This window comes from Ixodes scapularis, unplaced genomic scaffold (genome assembly GCF_016920785.2).
Source record: "Ixodes scapularis isolate PalLabHiFi unplaced genomic scaffold, ASM1692078v2 ptg000795l_1___fragment_4___debris__unscaffolded, whole genome shotgun sequence".
Taxonomy (NCBI): Eukaryota; Metazoa; Arthropoda; class Arachnida; order Ixodida; family Ixodidae; genus Ixodes; species Ixodes scapularis.
The window spans coordinates 117,535-124,999 of NW_024610038.1; the positions used below are offsets into that span (position 1 = coordinate 117,535).

The 7,465-nt window shown below is 44.7% G+C and overlaps 1 pseudogene; it reads right to left on the bottom strand.

Moving 5' to 3' along the window:
* Nucleotides 1–1,750: 1,750 nt before the first annotated feature.
* Nucleotides 1,751–2,923, bottom strand: LOC120841826 (annotated as a pseudogene).
* Nucleotides 2,924–7,465: the final 4,542 nt, after the last annotated feature.

Here is a 7,465-nt window from a genome sequence, read left to right on the forward strand (position 1 = left end):
ACACGGTCGAAGGCCTTTGATAAGTCTAAGTAAATTACGTCAATTTGTCTTCTATTGTTTATACCCATCGAAAAATCATGAAGTGTCTCGATTAGCTGTGAAGTCGTTGACAAACCTCTCCTAAAGCCGTGCTGGCGTGCATTTAGTATATTATGTTTCTCAGTGAATTCTCTCATGAATTTCAAAATTATGTGTTCCATTATCTTGCAGCAAGTACACGTTAGGGATATAGGTCTGTAGTTAGAAGTTAAAGAGCTATCGCCAGACTTAGGAATAGGAATAACTTTTGCGACTTTCCACTCTACGGGAACCAAAGAAAGACTCAAAGACTTGCTAAAAATTAGCACTAAATGCTTGCTTATCCATTCAGCGTATTTTTTTAAAAACATGTTAGGAATTTCGTCAGGACCCGTACCCTTTCTTGCGTCTAAGTCGAGTAAAAGTTTAAGAACGCCTGCTTCTGTAATGTGTAAGCCACCAAGATCTTTATCTGCGTAGGTTTAAGAAGGTAGAGTTAAGTTTGCTTTGCCATTATCAGCTGTGAAGACGGACTTAAAAAAACTGCTGAATTCTTCTGCCATTTTTTGTGCCTCCGAGGCACTTATGTTGGAAGTTTTAGATTTTGTGGGAATTATATGGTTCCAGAATTTTTGCGGTGATGCTTTCATAGAATTGTGGAGGGTAATATTGTAGTATTTGTGCTTTGCTTCTTTGATCTTCAGTTTGAGCAGTCTGGATAGTTCCGATATAGTTGAATTGTGGTTGGTGAGTGGACGCTTTTTGGACGACTTTCTTAGTCTTTTTAGCTTACGCTTCAGGTGAATGATTTCACGTGAAATCCATGGGTTTAGCTTCCTTATGATTTTACGTTTACTAGGAATAAACTTAGTGATGCAGTGATTAATAATTGACTTGAGTTTTTGCCATAGTTTGTCAATACTAATATCAGTTCCATCATAGAGTTCTTGAAAATCGTTAAATTCATGAGCAAGATAAGTTTGAATGCTAGCATCGTCGGCTTTGTAGAAATCGAGCACGTATTTGGCGCAGCCATGGGAGATGGCGGAACTACGAACAGGTACCGTGCATACAACAATTTTATGGTCAGATATCCCCTCCACCACTTCTACGCAAGTTTGAGCCCGAGGAAAGTGGTCACTGAGGAACACTACGTCAAGCAAGCTCCGTGACGATCCCTGCACCCTGGTTGGTTCCCTGACGATTTGGGTTAGATTGAACGCAAATAGCATGTCTATAATAACATCAGCAGTGTCCAGGCCAGGGTGCAGCGAGTCCCAGTTTATTTCGGGCATATTAATATCACCCGTCATGATGATTTTGTCGCTTTTAATATTTGCTAGCATGTAGTCATAGAGGCTATGAAGATACTGTAGGTCAGAGCCTGGGGGACGATAAACAACGCCGACATCAATAGAATAATTTTCAAAGGAGACCTTACACCATAAAGATTCCACGTTTTTTACCTCAGGCATAGGCACATAAGAAAGACAGCGTTTTAAGATGATTGCTACACCACCACCCCTTGTTAATCTATCCTTTCTTAGAATAATGTAGTCTGGTGGCAATATTTCGCTGTCAGATATTAACGGGTGTAGCCACGTTTCAGTTACTGTAACGATTTCTGGATTGTATTCCAAGAGTATAGACTCTAGTGCATCTACCTTATTTAGAAGACTTCTTGCGTTTAAATTAAGGACTGTAACATTAGACGGTAAAACACGGTTATCAACTAGGCGTGGTCGGTGATATCGTTTTTTGCTATTAGAACTTCGTCATTTTTATCATCATCCCATGCGTACAACTGCCCGTTTACCCTGACCTTATCGAAAGTCAAGAACACGTTGTCGTTTTTATCTCGATTGATTTTAGTGCTTTCCCACAGTTTCTTTCGTATCTGTTGCACGGGGCGTGAAAAATCCTCGCTGATAGAAAACGTTGTCCCTTTCAATTTGAAGCAATTTTTCAGCACTCTTGTCTTATCTCTGCAGTCAAGTAGTTTTAGGATGACAGGTCTAATTCTTTGGTCCGTCTTTTTTCCCAGACGGTGAATTCTTTCGATGCCTGATATCGGCGTGTTAAGAAGCTTTCCGAAGATTTCGTCTGAAACCACTCTTTCAAGTATTTCACTGTTTTCAGTGTCTTTTTCTTCGATTCCGTAGATTATCAAGTTTGCTCTCCTGCTTCGGTTTTCCAAATCGTCTAGCTTTTTAGAAATAGTTTTGATGTTAGCTTCAAGTTCAGTTATTTTTTCTCGACACGCACTGACGGTAGTTTGGAGCGTACTAAAGCTTTCTAGATTTTGTTCGATGGCTGAGAGTCTGTCATTTGTTGTGACCTTTTCGTTCTTTATGTCCTGTATATCTTTAGCAATGGCTTTAAGCTGTTCCATTATAATCTTCATGTCCGGACCAGGGTTAACCTCAACATCACCGCTAAGCAGGAGTAGCATTTTTAAATGCACGATCACATTGCACAACAATGAATAACACGACCGTGGGCACGGCAGCAAGATCAGGCACACGTTATTACTACGAAAAGATAGGTACTAGTGCCTCCTTACCTGTACGATAAAGACGAAAGGGTTTTTAAGCCTCATGTCCGAGAAGCTGCCGTGCCCAGTGTCGTGGTGCCTCCCGCTGCCCGGTTTTATAGCCTCAAACGAAGCTGTCGATGACGATGGCTTGTCGAAGATGGGCCGCGGGTATTCGTTTTGAAGTGGGTGGGTCCGATGCTTCTGACGCTCGCTTGTGTCCGGTTGGTCAAAACGTCTGATGACGGATGCAGACAGCGGGACGTCGGACACCGTAATCTTGCCGAGGGTTGCATCATCCACGCTGATAGGCACCAGCAGAACGTCGAGCAAAATCTGTACGATAAAGACGAAAGGGTTTTTAAGCCTCATGTCCGAGAAGCTGCCGTGCCCAGTCGGGGCAAATATGTGTTGAGACCCAAAAATGAACTCTTCGTTGGGACAATGAGCGTGACGTTTCACGTTGCTCAGTGTGCCAGCGCCGACTTTACTTTTAGGCCTAAACACCCGTTCGACACCATGATTCACCGAGCTCGCGCCACGGATTGCTCTCATTGACTATTAAGTGCGTGATGAGAAGGTAGACACACGATTTTTTTAGAGTGCACATGCAATCCTTGTTTTCGATCGACGTGTTAAGTGGCTCGAGGTAAACCTCCGCGATGAAATTGAAGCTCGAGGTTGCAAGTGCCATCGTACAATAGTGGGTTGTCTTCAATCCCCTGTGGGCGTACCCTATTTATTTTTTTTCAAAACATTTTGTGATCTTTACATTTCTTTTTTTAGGAATATTAATGAAAGAAAACAAATGTTGTGTACGAAACGTCGCTGAACTAATTTCCTCTTTGAAACTTGCGAACTCAATGTAATCACTTTCCACAAAATTCAAGGAGCATATAAATCAGATAGGGTCCGCTTTCTGAAGTGCCCGTAAATGTTCTACAGGAACTACAGTCAGCCATTGGTCCCGCTACCGTTGATCTTTCGGAAGCATGGGCAGACTCGGCCGCACAATGCCACTTTTTTCGGGCGCAGGAAATGCGAGGCAGCTTTTCACGCAACATCTTGGGGGTATTCTTTTAGACGCCGATCACGGCAATTCACCACGGGCTTTCACTACTCATCTCCAACTCTTGAATGCACAAAAAAACTAATCTTGAAGTGCAGAACAGTGAGCGGAACAAACATAACTGCAAAGGAAATGCACGGCAAACTGTTCTTCGCCACAGAAGTCATCTGCTGCGCAAAAAAAGGACGGAAAAAAAGCGCACGGTCGGGTGTTGTCACGTGACTTCCACCACTCACTCTTTCCTCTTCACTTTTCCGACCTCAGCGCGCAGTTTTTAGTTTCGTTTTCGAGCAGTAGCGTTTTTTTTTTTTACCAAATATATTAGTGACTCTGTTGCGAAACATTATTGGGGTAGTCTTTCAACACCATAATAAATCGCCTGGCAAACAAATGAAATTTTTTGAAGGGGTGTCAATGTAATTTTGGGGGTGTCAGGGGCATGTATGACCCTGGCACCCCCATACAGCGAGGGTGTGCATCGGCTCGTGCCTTGCACCGGTTCTGAGTGAGGTGTTTCTCATGTATGTAGTTCGGGCCATCAGGGAGCGACTGGAGAATTCCGCGCCGGGCTGCCGGGTGCACCGTTATGTAGATGACTACCGAATCATACATGAAGAGCAGACAAACCCTGAGACCATCCTGGAGGCCTTCTCGTGGGGCCCCGCGGGCCTCGTCTTTCAAAGGGAGTACCCCTCCCACGGAACTCTACATTCTTAGACCTTCGTATGGCGATCCATCCCGGGGGGATTTGCTGGGTGTTTAGGCAAAGGACGGAAGAAGCCAGTTCTGCATTTTGCTAGCGCAAACTCTAAGTTCGTTAAAGGGAGACTGAAGCGGTTTTAAATATGAGAAAAGCACCCGAGCCAGGCTAATTAGATCTTAGCCATTACAATATCAAATGGTTAGGTGATTTTATGCGCGGATTAACCGGAAAGGCGCATTCAAAGTAGAATTGTAAGCACTGCTAGAGTGCAGGCGAGCTGGTAAGGAATCGACATCCTGTAAACCCGGAATCGGGGAACATCAAAAAACGAACGAAGACAACAAAATCTCAAACGCAACTGAAATTTATTGATTTGAGTACACCGATAAATCAACTTCCAAACACATGCAGCACTACAAAGAAAAAGACGGAAGTCGAATGCATAAACGAGACGATCAATGAGTTCCACCCAGATAGCATAAGCCACTCCCGGCTCCACACTTTTGGAAAGGTAACCGCCACCCGAACAACAAAAACACCAAGGGCTAACACACAAGGCGACTTCCAAACCGCTAAAGCCTAAGCGAGATTTTCTACTTTCAAGCAACCGCTTCCTGTCCACCCCCCCCCCCCCCCACCGCCCCCCCCGCCCCCTAAGTTTCCCAAGCCCCACTCAGACAAGCAAACACTCTTTCATCCGATCACTGATAACCGAAGGCGGCTGGTCGCAGACGCACAAAGTCTCCTTAATTAGCCTTCTAAACAAATCCTTTTCGTTCCACAGAACGGAAGGTTCATCCCAAAGAGGGAAAGACAAATAACACGAACCAACGTGATTTGACAATCAAGAACTCTGCGCCTTTACACTCCTTTTAGACGCTCACTTAAAAGGACACTGACACCCCCCAAAATTTTTGTTTTTTTAATTTTTTGCCAGGCGCTTCATTTTGGTGTCGGAGGACTACCCAATTAATATTTTGCAAAAGAGTAGCTTATATTTCTTAATAAAGCCAGAAGACGCAACTCTTCGAAACGGAAACCGAAACCCGCGCACTGAGGTCGAAGGAGTAGAGAGGAGACATTGAGTGGCGGAAGTCACGTGGCTACACCCGACCGTGCGCTTTTTTTTTTTTTTCGCCTCTGCATAGCAGACGATATCCGTGACGGCGTGGCGGGAACTGTGTGCCGTGGGATTTTTTTGCAGTTATCTTTGTTCCGTTCGCTGTTCTGTACTTTAAGATGAGTTGTTTTGTAAATTGAGGAGTTGGTGATGAGTAGTGAGTGCCCGTGGTGAATTTCCGCGATCGGCTTCGAAAAGAATGCACCAAAGAGGTTGCGTGAAGGGCTGGGTCACATGTCCTGCGTCCGGCAAAAAGTGAGAAATTGCGACAGAGTTTCCGAAAGATCAACGGGATCGGGACCAATGGCCGGCTGCAATTCCTGTAGAACAGCTACGGGCACTTCAGAAAGCGGACGCTACCTGATTTATATGCTCCTTGCATTTTGTGGAAAGTGATTGCATTGAGTTGGCAGGTGTCAAAAAGGAAATCCCATACCATTTAGTTCAGCGACGTTTCGACCACAACATTTGTTAATTTTTTCAGTGAGAATTCTAAAAAAAAAAAGAAATGTAAACAGCAAAATGTTTAAAAAAAAGGTACGCATTCACTGGGGATCAAACCCGGCCCTGCGGCGTGTGAAGCGGAGGTCTTTCCACTGAGCTACTGGAGGAACTCCTTCCTCACTAATAAAACAGCCGGTAATGTGTAAGTTGGAAAATTTGCTACCGATTTCCCACCAGCAAAAGCATTCTTGGGTCAAAGTCGGGAATCACCACGCATGAGCGACATGCGCACCTAGTAAAGAAATCGTACGGCTGCGTATTCAACTCAAAGTACGCACTTCGTGCCTGACGTTTGCGCGAACGATGCCTTGAGCCACGGGAAGGGACAACGGCTCGGCGACGTCTTCGTGCAAACCGGCTTGGTGGTCGGGCCTGTCGTACAGGTTGAATATCAGTTCTTTTCATCGGTCCAAAATTTCTCTTTTCAATGAAGACAGAATTCGCCGGTACCGTGAACGACAGTTCTGAAGTAGAGGTCCAACGCCCGTCGTCCGCTGCCATTACGTCTCGCGACTCCCACGATACGCGAAACGACGCAGGCACAGAATGCTTCCGGTTCTCTGTAGAACTTTTTTTTTTTCAATCAACGTATTTGCAGCTTTTTGATAGCCACGAAAAATGGGTTTCATATTCTTTTCCATTTTTAATGTTGAGTGTGTGCCTTCAGTGACCCACGACCTTGATTAAATTTGGTGGTCGCCTCGATACCTTAGAAAACGGCCCGTGACCAAGGAAGAGAGAGTAAGCGAGACTCGAACCGGCCAGTTCTTGATCGGCGGTTTTCGGGCGGAAAGAAACCGAATTTCGAGCCGCAAATTGTGTTCTGGGTTGTTGGGCTCTCATATGTCATATCCAACTAAAAACTTCGGCGAGCATAAATACCCTGTCAGTGTCCCTTTAAACAGCGCCCTGTCTGTCCAACATAAAACAACCCGAAATCAAAAGGGATTTTATAGACCACCTCTGCGACACAGGAGACAGAGGGATCTCAATGTTTTTTTTCCCGCAACATTCCTCACGTCCGAAGGCGAACGGGGTGAGCTTGTCCAAACGAAAGTCCGTTTTAAAAACCACATTTACGCTTAATTTCGCCCCCAAAGCCTTTAGGCTGTGAGAAACACCATGAAAATAAAAAAATCACCGCGAAGGTTCCGCCTTAAACTTCCTCAGATTCCCCGCGGTGAGCGTGCAAGCTGTCTACGTACACTTCAAACGATAAACTCTAAACTATACCCCGGCCGCCGACAGTAGACGTTTCATTTGAACACCGAAAGCGTTCCCCACTCAATGAAAACAAGATTTCTGCTGTGCAGTGTCAAGTAGTGATCTTACCGCTCCCCAGATTAGGAGTTTTTTTTTTTTTTATATAGAAAGATTTATCCTCGCAGTTTTCTTTCCATGAGACCAGAAACGCCCCTTTTTATTCAATAGTTGAAAGTGTAAAACTGCAACTCTCCATCTTTCGCTGACTCAGAGGTGAATTTTAATTCCGGTGTAGCAGTCAAAATAAAGTTCTTG